This window comes from Phyllostomus hastatus, unplaced genomic scaffold (assembly GCF_019186645.2).
Source record: "Phyllostomus hastatus isolate PE091 unplaced genomic scaffold, TTU_PhHast_1.1 phas_contig_17, whole genome shotgun sequence".
Classification (NCBI taxonomy): Eukaryota; Metazoa; Chordata; class Mammalia; order Chiroptera; family Phyllostomidae; genus Phyllostomus; species Phyllostomus hastatus.
The window spans coordinates 37,510,563-37,523,625 of NW_025333664.1; the positions used below are offsets into that span (position 1 = coordinate 37,510,563).

Below are 13,063 nucleotides of genomic sequence, written 5' to 3' on the forward strand. Positions count from 1 at the left end.
CCTGTCCATTCATCTTTCTAACTCTTGGTGTTCCCAGTGTAAGAATCTCCCCTGCCACCATTTTGGCCAATGAGAGAGACTCTCCAGTACTCCCACTGACTGTCTATTGTAATAAATGGAGTCCATGATCCTGAAATGACACACCTGGAAAATTGATGAATATTCTATTGAGATCCTTCTCTGGGACCACCCATAAAATCTTCAGTATTAAAAGTGCTTAGGATATAGGACCCAGATTGCTCCCCCTCCCGGGAGAATACCCACACCTTTCTCCACCTCTTACTCTCACCCTCTTTTTCCTCCTGGCACTTTACCTGTACCCTCCTCTCTCCTAAGCTCTGAAGACCCTTCCTTGCTTCTGTAACTTGTTTCTTAAACCCATTTCTTCTAACACGCACTTCTTCTACCTCTGTGACTTTCTAAATAAACTTTCTCTTACAGTTTGAGTCTTGTCTCTGTATTCTTTTCTAGCCAGAACTCAAGTACTGAAGTTGCTGAACCGAGGTCTGGTCTGACACTACCAGTCTAACACCTGGTGCCATTCTCATCATCACCAACATCTTTACATGTCCTCCTTTGGAGGTTAGTTTCAGTACACCTCAGGAAATTTTCCACAAAAAACATCACAGTGCACAAAATATGTCAACATATTTTGAAAGGCTGAGCATTGACAGAGTAGTGGCTACTGGCAGAATGAAGAAAGCTGAACCTAAGAGTCTGCAGAGAGGCATGGAAAAGAAAAACAAGCTGACTCATGCAAGCTTCTCAGAGAAGCTTAGGAATTAGATGTACCAGATATGTCTGAAGGTGTGGATAAAGGGTAGAGCTGAAACTCCAGAGGGTTGACAGAAATCTGCATAAAAAGCAGTTAGAATTTAATCTCCTACTGCATCCTCAGAAAGCCAGCAACTAAACCAAACCCCCATCATGACCAGAGTCCTGGACATATTTCCCAGTGAAATCAAACAAGAGATGTCTTGAGTTTAAGTTTACCAGACACAGCCAAGGGTAGGATAAGGCCATATTGAAACAAGGACTTATGGAAGAAGATGCACAAGAAAGACTGAGCTGTATGCTCCCCCACGGCCCATTCACCACTTTACTCCCTGGTTACCTGGCACATATTCTGCAGGCAGATTTGGGATAATTTTCCAAAGAAACTGAATGACTTCAGAGAAAAAGGTCTGCGTTCAGATGTTGAATTTGAAATGCTTACTGCTCGGCTTTTGGGTTAACATGGAACATGGCTGTGTGGTCCAAGGTAATTCAAAACCAAGCCATTAATCATCAAACTAAGACCCATCTTAAAATAAAGTTTTACTTGTTATATCATATGACTTATAATCTCTTTTTTACTTACATTTTTGTTTTTGAAAATGTTTTTCCTCAAAAATACACATTTGTATAACTTACATTGTCCTATATAAGGATAATGATGCTAATCACAATATTTTGTCCCCATCTGTTGATGCTATTAAAAGCATAAATATTTCTTATGAGAATTTTACTATAATTAATAGGGGTTTTATTTCCTATGAGAAAAGATACTAAGTTGGTGCAGTTAGCTCTTGTCTGTCACAGCTGGATTTCCTTTCTACTTGGTTATCTTCATTTGGGTTCTCCCAATGCAGACCCTGAGACAAGACTTAATGGGTAAATGATTTATTTGGGAGGTGGTGCCATAAAGGCCCTGTAGGGAGGTGGGAGGGAAAGAGAAAGGGAAAGCAGAATTTGTGATAATGTTACAGAACAGACCTGGGGGGAGGAGGATGTACAATATACTATTACCAAAAGGACCCCCGCCTTTTTCTCCTGGAGTCCCCCACCCCATAGTAGGTTCACTTTGCCTGCCACTAGGGGAAAGATGTCTCTCAGTGCCAGAGATTGGTGAAAAGGAAAGGAATGATTTATTTAAAAGTTATACAGACTTAGAGTAATGACTTAATGTCTTCATTAAAATACTAAAGTTCTTTAGAATACTCACAAACACACACAGCCCTTCCTTCTCCCTCTGCCCAGTCTGGGGTACCATATCTCAGGAAAAGAAGTACAAGTCCGTGATTCAGGCTCCCAGCACCATCATCTATATCACCGCCACGATCTCCAGTTAATCCAAAGTCATGTGGTACCTCTTCATGGCCCACCAGCAAGAGTCCCCCTTTCAAAGTCTCTCCTGCTCCCTAAGCTGCATGGCAAAAGGGACCACCCCAAAGCCATGGGGTCCCTACTCCGCGAAAGCCATGTGGTTCTCCCCTCGTATGGCTGCCATGGCTGGGTTTAAATCCCTGCACCAATCTTCCTCTGCAGCCCCATTTCCAAATCCTCCTACAATCAGTTACAGCTGCCAGCATTCCTCTATTCTTCTAGCTTTACTGGGCTGCCATAGTCAGTCTGGGCAGGTGTGGCCCCATGGCATGGAGCCAATCATCTCCAAGCTCTCACGCAGGCTCTGTAACCAGGGGGAGTTGCCTCCCAGTTATATCTTAAGTGGAAGTCACTTCCATCCCCCTGGCTCAAAGCATGGCCACAGCTATATCTATGAAACCAGTTAAAGGTTATAAATATGTTAAATGACCATACCAGAGATTAGGTACAAAGCTGTTGCTATACAAAACAGCTCTGAATGGCTCTGCTCCATGTGTCCCATCCCCCAGCTCAGACTTGTGGGGGTGAGGACATCATATATATATATTTCTCTAATATTTCCTGAACACCCAAAGTTCTGGACCCCATATGAAATCCCTACTTGGAGTTCCCCCTTGGCTGCACCCTGTTACAATAACATGAAACTTTCCATGGTGGTGGAGTGTGGTTTAATTGTGGAGACTCTGGCAGATAGCTTACAGCTGGCACCTTAGAGCCACTCCACCCAAGAGAAGGAAGGGGCACTTCCAGCTTGCAGAGCAGGTTACCCATGAACTCCGATGACCAGATGAAGCCCTGACAGAGACACAGCTGCTGGTAGTGGGAGAAGGGGCCAGAAAGCATGGAAATGGTCAGTGTTCAGTGATGTAGTCGGTATCCACAGCAGCTCCTACAACAGCTCCTACAACATGCTCATTGTTCCACCAACTCTTTACATGGTTCCTGCATTTCCTGGACTCAATTTTTCCTGTTTAAACAGATAGAAATAGAGATAGAAACAGGTACAGATCCATGCACTGTACATTTCCACAAGCTTCACAGAAGAAACAAAATATCCATATACATTAATATTTTCCATCTTAAGATCAATAAATATTAAACTTCATCTATAATCATTCTGTTTTATAAATATTTTTAGAATGCCTTTGTGTAAATTGCCTTCTAATTAATATCATAAATAGTGTTTTATGGGCTCTCCTTTTTTCTTGTTCTCACCCAAGGACATGTTTATTCATTTTAGAGAGAGAGAAGGAGGGAGAGAGAAACATCAATGTGAGAGAGAAAAATCAATCAGTTGCCTCCACTATGCATTCTGACTGGGGATCGAACCTGCAACATTTTGGTGTATGGAACAATGCTTCAACCAAGCCACCTGGCCAGGGCTTCGCTTGTTTTAATTAAACATTATCTTCACTCTAATTACTTTATGTGTGTGTTATTCCAATGTGGACAGTTGAAGTCCCACTTCATTTGTTCTTCTAGCAATGCCTCTAATGTTCTAATCCTTGCCTGTTAGAAATAAACTATATTAGGCACATGTGCTTTTTTCATGCCCCAACACATGTAATCAACTTCCATCAAAGGAGGCCCATTTTCTGTAGGTAAAGAACTGATTTTGAAGGCAACATCTGGGCATTTGTGATGCATATACAAGTTAGTAGTAGGTAAAGTGTCCTGCTGCTATTACTGTGGCATTATCCACTTTTAAATGGAATGGAGAGTAGATCCTAAGATTTCTCATCACAAAAAATAATTTTTTGCATCAATATAAAATGATGGATGTTAATGAAACATATTAGAGTCATCGTGCCACAATAAATGTAAGTCAGATTATTATGCTGTATACCTTAACCTATACAGTAATACATATCAATTATATCTCACTGAAACTGCAAAATAAAAATGATGGATCTAGGATACATGTGAAGTTATACCAGTTATTGAAATTTATCTTATGGTATGTGGATCCATTGGATAGTAATACTTTCTTCTAATCTAAGGCTCTAAAGAAAAAAATAAAATGACAAATGAACTGGTGTATTTTAACATGTAGAAATGAGTACTGAGGTAGGTTATATATTTCTCTTAGTAAGCTTGAGGAGATTAATGAGTGCCATAAACAAATAAGCAAACAAAAAACAAGGCAATTATTAATTCCAGGAAAAACAAAACAAATGAGGAAGAAATACAATATAAGCAAAGTGTTCTGCTTGACTCAATACAAAAACTATGTAGACATGGTCCTGTTGATGAAACACTAATTACTGTTTTATCAAAAATGATGATATGAATAATTAGGAGAAAGGGGATGGTAGTGAGAAGGGTATACTTGTAAAAGGATTAATTCTTCATGTTTCATAGCAGAAAGATAATTCATAATGTCTATATGAGATAAACCAAGAAATAACAGTATTATCTTAGTACAGAATATAAAATTATAGAGCATTTAATATTTATTTATTTATGACTGCCAATTTATTTATTCTTTAAATATATTTTATTGACTATGCTATTATGGTTGTCCCATTCCCCCGTTTATTCCCCTCTGCCCTTCACACCCTTTCCCACCAACATTTCCCTCTCCCTTAGTTCATGTTCATGGGTTGTACATATAAGTTCTTTGGATTCTACATTTCCTATACTATTCCTAACCTCACCCTGTCTATTTTCTACCTACCATTTATGCTACTTATTCCCTGTACCTCTTCCCCCATTCCCCCCTCTTCCATGCTGATAACTCTCCATGTGATCTCCATTTCTGTGATTTTGTTCCTGTTCAATTGTTTGCTTAGTTAATTTTTGGTTTTGTTTTTTAGGTTTGGTTGTTGATAGTTGTGAGTTTGTTGTCATTTTACTGTTCATAGTTTTGGTCTTATTCTTTTTCTTAGAAAAGTCCCTTTATCATTTCATATAATAAAGGCTTGGTGGTGATGAACTCCTATAACTCAACGTTACCTGGGAAGCACTTTATCTGCCCTTCCATTCTAAATGATCACTATGCTGCACAGAGTAATCTTACATATATGTCCTTGCCTTTCATGACTTAGAATACTTCTTTCCAGCCCCTCCTTGCCTGTGAGGTTTCTTTTGAGAAATCAGCTGATAGTCTATTGGGAATTCCTTTGTAGGTAACTCTCCTTTTCTCTTGCTGCTTCTAAGAGTCTCTCCCTATCTTTAATCTTGGGTAATGTAATGATGATGTGCATTTGTGTGTGCTTTCTTGAGTCCAACTTCTTTGGCACTCTCTAAGCCTTCTGGACTTCCTGGAAGTCTATTTCCTTTGCCAGGTTGGGGAAGTTTTCCTTCATTATTTGTTCAAATAAGTTTTTAATTTCTTGCTCCTCCTCTTCTCCTTCAGGCACCCCTATGATTCGGATGTTGGAATGTTTAAGGTTGTCCCAGAGGTTCCTAAGCCTCTCCTCATTTTTTCTGAATTCTTGTTTCTTCATTCTGTTCTGGTTGAATGTTGTTTTCTTCTTTCTAGACTAAACCATTGATTTGAGTCCCGGTTTCCTTCCCTTCACTGTTGGTTCCTTGTACATTTTCCTTTATTTTACTTTTCATAGCCTTCACTTTTTCCTCTATTTTGCGACCATACTCAATCATTTCTGTGAGCATCCTGATTACCAGTGTTTTTAATTGTGCATCTGATAGGTTGGCTATATCTTCATCACTTAGTTGTATTTTTTTCTGAAGCTTTGATCTGTTCTTTCATTTGGGTCATTTTTTTGTCCAGAATATTTAATATTTAATATATAATTAAACACCCAGGGCTAAAAGTGATTAGTTCTGAGAGTACAGAGGGATAGATAAGAGCAGGGAGAAGAGGAATAGGACAGAAGACAAATCTTTTCCATTATAAAACTAAGCTTTATAGTATTATTTGATTTTAAAAATATATTACCTTGATTAAAAAATTAAAATAAAAAATAAAAGGCAGGCTGATAAAGCAGTCTAGTATAGACTACTGCAGTATAGACTACTTTATACTGCAATAATGAAGACTTCCCTAATCTCTGAGGCTTAAAACAATGAGGGTTGATTTATCACTTATGATATATAGCTGTCTAAGGTCAGCTGGGGCCTCTGCTCCATGTCATACTTACTCCAGCATACAGACTGTGGGGGTAGCCACAATCTTGAACATTGACTGTCATCACAGAACAAAAGTGAGAGGATGAACCAGCTTATAATGTTTCTACTTAATTACATAAAGTTGGCCAAACAAAGTCACACAGCCCCACTTAACTTAAGAACACTGGGAAATGCAATTCCATCATGTGCCTGAAAGGAGCAAGAGCAGGCATACTTGTCAACAGTCCTAATGACAACACCACTGTGGGGATTAGCCGTGGCTGCTGTGGCTCAATGGACTGAGTGCTGGCCTGTGAACCAAAGGGTTGCCAGTTCAATTCCCAGTCTAGGGGAAATGCCTGGGTTGCAGGCCAGGTTTCCAGTAGGAGGCATGCACGAGACAACCACACATTGATGTTTCTCTCCCCCTTTTTCTCCCTCCCTTCCCCTCTGTTGAAAAATAAAATCTTTTTTTTTAAAAAAGAATTAAAACAAAGATCATATGCATGAGGAAGACATTATTGCTGAATGAATGCGTTCAGCAATAATTCAATTCAGGATAGGTATAGAGATAGAACTCACAGGAGCTGATGAGTGGTCATATATATATAAGAGTTGCACTAAATATAGTTGAATGACACTACTTTGGGGTGGGACTGGGAAATGGGTGGTGTTATGGTCAAAAAGCCTTGAGGTTGAATTCTGGTCTTGGTAAGTGATTTAACCAACCTGCTCCCACTGTGAGTACTAATAAAATGGGAATAATCACTTACATAAATACAGTCACCATACATGTCAGTTTATGGAGACATTCCACGTTTAAACCTTCACCTCAATATAAGTATAGGTAGTACCATCCTTCACTGTCAAGAGTTTCTTGGTTGGTCTGAGAAGAACACAGTATCCTATATTCTTCCTGCATAACCTGAATGCACTGTCTGAATCTAATCATAAGAAAGCATCCAGACAAACCCCAAAAGAGGGAACATTCTATTAACAAAAACAGAAGGGGACTATAATCTTTAAAAATGTTAATATTATAAAAGAAAGCCCTGGCTAGGTAGTTCAATTGACTAGAGTGTCATCCCAATATGTCAAGGTTGTAGGTTTGATTCCCCATCAAGGCACATACAAGAAGTAACCAATGAATGCATGAATAAATAGAACAAATTGATGTTTCTCTCTCTCTCTAATCAATTTCTAAAATATTTTTAAAATACTATAAAAGACTCCTGGCTGGTGTGGCTCAGTGGTTGAGTGCTAGCCTGCAAACCAAAGGGTCACCTGTTCAATTCCCAGTCTAGGGCACATGCCTGGGTTGTGGGCCATGTTGCCAGTGGGGGGCACATGAGAGGCAACCACACATTGATGTTTCTCTCTTTTTCTCCCTCCCTTCCCCTCTCTAAAAAATAAATAAATAAAATCTTTAAAAATACATTATAAAAGAAAAAGAGAGGCTATAAAAATGTTCCCAATCAAAGCTAATGAGACATGAATAATATCTAAATGCAACACTGATCCTAGACTGAATCCTGTACTGGAGGAGAAAAAATGTTATAAAGGTCATCACTAGATCCATTGACAAAACTGGAATATGGACAGTAGCTGATAAAAGAATCATATCAATGTTAAATTTACTGAAATTTATGACTATACTATAGTCAAGTAAAAGAATATCTTTATACTTAGAAAATATACTCTGGCCCTGGCTAGTGCAGTTCAGTGGACTGAGCGCAGGCTGTGAACCAAAGCATCGCAGATTCGATTCCCAGTCAGGGCACATGCGTGGGTTGCAGGCCAGGTCCCCAGTGGGGCCATGTGAGAGGCAACCACACATTGATGTTTCTCTCTTTCTCTCTCCCTTCCCCTCTCTAGAAATAAATAAAATTTTAAAAAAGAAAAGAAAATATACTCTGAGCTAGAGATAAAACCTATGATGTATGCAATTCATTCTCAAATGATTCTGAAAAATTACATGTATAAATATAAACATGAACATAAATATAAAAATGTATGGACAGAATGAGAATGAAAATGGGGCAAAATATTAACAATAGATAAATCTGGTTAAAGGTTATATGGGTGTTGTTTGTGTTCTTGTAATTTTTCTTAGAAAGTTTAAAATTATTTTCAAAAACATTTGTGAAAAGTCTGATTGTCTTATACTTTAAAGTGTAGGCATTTAATAAATATTAGTTGCTTTACTTTATAACTGTGCAAATGTATAATAGCAAAGAGCAGGGGAGGGCAGAGGGGAAAATGGTTTAGCCAATTGTGCAGATACAACAGGAGAAAATGAACCATAACCATTGAATAATTGTAATCATTATTAAATGTGAAAATGTGATGATATAAGTCAAAATGTTTATAACAAACATAAAGGGGAGCAGAAAAACAAAATGCCAGGTATTTACAGTCATGCAAAATATATATTCAGAAATTAACATACTATACCAGGTTTTAGGTTCATCACATATTTTTATTTACATTTAAAGTTGTTTAAATGTTTGAAACCTTTTACATTTTCAAGTGAACATTGTTCACCAAACAAATATTTTGTCTTATTTTTTTTAAGATTTTATTTTTAGAGAGGGGAGCAAAGGGAGAAAGAGAAGGAAAGAAACAGAGACTGGCACATGCAACCCAGGCACGTGCCCTGACCTAGTATCAAACCCACAACTTTCAGTTCATAGGCTGATGCTCAGTCCACTGAGCTACACCAGCCAGGGCCCAAAATATTGGGCCCAAACAAATATTTTAAAACCTGAGTAAAATAGGCACAGTTTTCCATTTTACTCACTTTCATACTCTAGAGTTTTGAGCTGTCTCTTTCAGTTAAGATGCATTCTGACAGCACTCCTCTCTGAGTTCCCACCCCTCAGACTGACGCCAGCCCTCCTGAGTTGTCTGGACAGGGGCAGAGTGTCACGCCATCACAGGCAGAGATGCAAGGAAGACATTGAATATTATCTTGTAAAATGAAAAGGGTAGCCAGATTCCACAAACACTTGGGAACCTTTGCAAAATCTCAAGTGCCCATTACTAGTTTGGCAATTCTCCAATGACAAGAATACTTATTTATCTTGGGTAAAGAAAGGCAAAGCAATAACTAAACAATAACAGAGCTTTGAAATCTGCCAATGCTGAATATATTGTAAAGAATGCTAAACAAAGTATAGCTCTGCAGAGATGGCAACATGAATGCAACAGAATAAAAAATCATAAAAGAATGATATTTGTTGAATATATTGTTGAGGTGGCCCACTTTCAGACTTCTACTACATTAATAAATACAAATCCTCTCCTGGAATTAGCTTAGTAAATGAAGCTACCTTGGGTTGTTCATGCACAGACTGCTTTCTGGAGAAATGCTGCCCAGCTGAATAAAGCAGGCTTATAATAAACACCAATGAATTAAAATCCCCTATTTATGAATGCAACTCAAGATATGAATGTGGACCTGATCGTCACAACAGGATTGTACAAAAAGGCACAGCATTCCCTTTAGATCTGTCTAACTAGCAATGGCTGTGGCTGGAATGTAAAACACCCTGTGAAGATGAAAGGAATGTGTGTTGTAATGGAATATGTTGGAAAGGTCATCACAAGTGAAGAAGCCAAAAACAGGGGCAGTTATATGACAACTAAAGAATCATATATCTTTTTGATACAGACTATGAATCTGATGAATTCACAGTGGATGCAACTCAATATGGAAATGTGTCTCATTTTGGGAATCATAGTTGTGACTCCAATCCCCCAGCTTTCAATGTTTTCTTTGATAACTTCAGTACCTGTCTTCCCTGAATAGCATTATTTTCCATGAGAACCATAAATGTTGGAGAAGAGCTCACTTTTGATCACCAAATATAAGATTCTGGAGCTATATCTTCAGATTCTACTGACTACAGCCCAGCCAAGAGAGAGTCAAAACTGTGCATAATGTGGATCTGTGACTAGCAGAATTTACCACAACAGAATTTTCAGGAAATAAAGCTGAGGATAATTGTAGTTTTGTTTATTTGTAATATTAACATTTTAAAAAATAAGTAATTGGGACTCCTTCTATATTATCAGGATTATACACTACATTAATTTATAATTTCTGTTTCAAACTATTGGCCAAAACGCATTACTGGTGTTCCTGAAGAGAGGAACACAAGGTCACATAGACTAGTTTGAAATATACCTAATTAGTGATTAGATACCAAACACTAAAGAAAAACTATTTACAGATCAGCATACCTTAAGAAATCTGTGTTGAACTTCCTGCCAAGATGGAGACATACTGTGCCTCCTCTTCCTGCCAAGGTGGAGACACACTGTGCCTCCTCTCACAACCAAAAAAAGGACAACAATTTAAAGACAAAAAACAACCAGAAAAGACAGAAAACCGAACTGTATAGAAGTCCAACAACCAAGGAGTTAAAGAAGAAACATCCATTCAGACCGGTAGGAGGGGTAGAGACCAGCAGCTGGGCAGAGAAGACTCACAGCAAAGCAGCGGTGTAGGATCCAGGAAAGTGGTGGGTTGTGGACCAGGACAGGCAAAGCAACAGCTGGCAGGCCAGCAAGGTGGCGGCTGGGGGAGCAGGCAGTCCCACATTCAGGTGCGGATAAACCGGGAGGAATACCTGGGGAGCAAGGCAGACATTGCAACCCTGGATCCCAGCTCGGGAAAATAAATCCTCAAATCACTGATTAAAAACACCTGTGGGGGTTGAGGTAGCAGCAGGAGAAACTACCAGCCTCATGGGAGAGTTCGTTGGAGATACCTAGAAGGTCCTAGAATGTACACAAGCCAACCCACCCAGGAATCAACACCAGAAGGGCCCACTTTGCTTGTGGGTAGCAGAGGAAGTGACTGAAATCTGGCAAAGAGCGGAGCAAGCACCATTGTTCTCTTTCAGACCCCTTCCCCACATACAGCATCACAACCTAGCAATATGGGTTGCCCTGCCCTGGTGAACACCTAAGACTCCGCCCCTCAGTACGTAACAGGCTTGTCAAGATTTAAAAAAAAAAAGGCTCAAACAAAAGAACAGATCAAAGTTCTAGAAATAATACAACTAAGCAACAAAGGGGTAGCCAACCTATCAGATGCACAGTTCAAAGCACTGGTAATCAGGATGCTCACAGAATTGGTTGAATTTGGTCTCAAATGAGATGAACAGATGAAGACTACGCTAAGTGAAATAAAGGAAAATGTACAGGGAATCAGAAGTGATGGGAAGGAAACCGGGACTCAAAGCAATGGTTTAGTCTAGAAAGAAGAAAAAAACATTCAACCAGAACAGAATGAAGAAATAAGAATTCAAAAAAATGAGGAGAGGCTTAGGAACCTCCAGGACGTCTTTAAATGTTCCAACATCCGAATTATAGGAGTACCAGAAGGAGAAGAGGGAGAGCAACAAGTGGGAAAGTTCTTTGAACAAATAATAAAGTAGAACTTCCCCAATCTGGCAAAGGAAATAGACTTCCAGTAAGTCCAGGAAGCTCAGAGAGTTCCAAAGAAGTTGGACCCAAGGAGGAATACACCAAGGCACATCATGATTATATTAGCTAAGATTAAATTGAAGGAGAGATCTTAAAAGGAGCAAGAGAAAAGGAGACAGTTATGTACAAAGCAGTGCCCATAAGACTGTCAGCTGATTTCTCACAAGAAGCCTTACTGGCAAGAAGGGGCTAGAAAGAAGTACTGAAGTCATGAAAGGCAAGGACCTACATCCAGGATTACTCTATCCAGCAAAGCTATCATTTAGAATGGAAGGGCAGATAAAGTTCTCCTCAGATAAGGTTAAGTTAAAGGAGTTCATCATCATCACCAAGCCCTTATTATATGAAATGTTAAAGGGACTTATCTAAGAAAAGGAAGATAAAAAAATATGAACAGTAAAATGACAACAAACAATGGTTATTAACCACACCTAAAACAAAAACAAAAACAAAAACAAACTAAGCAAACAACTAGAACAGGATCAGAACCACAGAAATGGAGATCACATGTAGGGTTATCAATAGGGGAGTGAGAGGGGAAGAGAGGGGGAAAAGGTACTGAGAATAAGTAGCATAGATGGTAGGTAGAAAATAGACAGGAGGAGGGCAAGAATAGTATGGGAAATGTAGAAGCTAAAGAACTTATGACACATGGACATGAACTAAGGTGGGGGGAATGTGGGTGGGAGAGGGTGTGCAGGGTAGAGGGGATTGAAAGGGGGGGAATAGGACAACTGTAATAGTAAAATCAGTAAAATATATTTAAAAAAGAAATCTGTGTTGACTGAGAAATGCCTTCTTCTGTGTTTTAAATGTTAACCTGATAACGTCACAGTAGCTGAGACCAAACATCCAACTTTCCATTCACCTTGAATTTAGAAAAATGGTTGATTCAGTTGGGACAAATATAGAAAGTCCTATTTTTGTTATTATGTTTAATTCCTGTTTTCCTATTTACTACTATAAACACTGTGCTTGCATTGAAGACAAATAGGTGATGCTGAATTATACTCTATTTTCTATTTCTTTCATTAAAACACTGGATTCTTAATGATACAGAAATTTAAGGTCTAAAATTAAATGTGATAAAAGTTTTTAAAGATATTGTACATTCTGAGTTTGCTTTCTGTTTTTTACAGACACAAGAGAGTAATGGAGAGAGTCTCTAAAATGACAGATTTAAGCTAAAGTATCTCCAAGATCTCCTTCCTGCTTGTACAGGTTGAATTGCATCCTTCAAAATTCATATATTGAAGCCCTAACCCCCAGGACCTCAAAATGGGATTGTATTTGGCATAGAGCCTTTAAAGGGGTAATTAAGGTAAAATGAAGTCAAATGCATGGACCT

At 38.7% G+C, this 13,063-nt stretch overlaps 1 pseudogene; it reads left to right on the plus strand.

Annotated features, from left to right (window-relative positions):
- The first annotated feature begins 1,243 nt into the window (after positions 1–1,243).
- Positions 1,244–10,213, plus strand: LOC123814693 (annotated as a pseudogene).
- Positions 10,214–13,063: the final 2,850 nt, after the last annotated feature.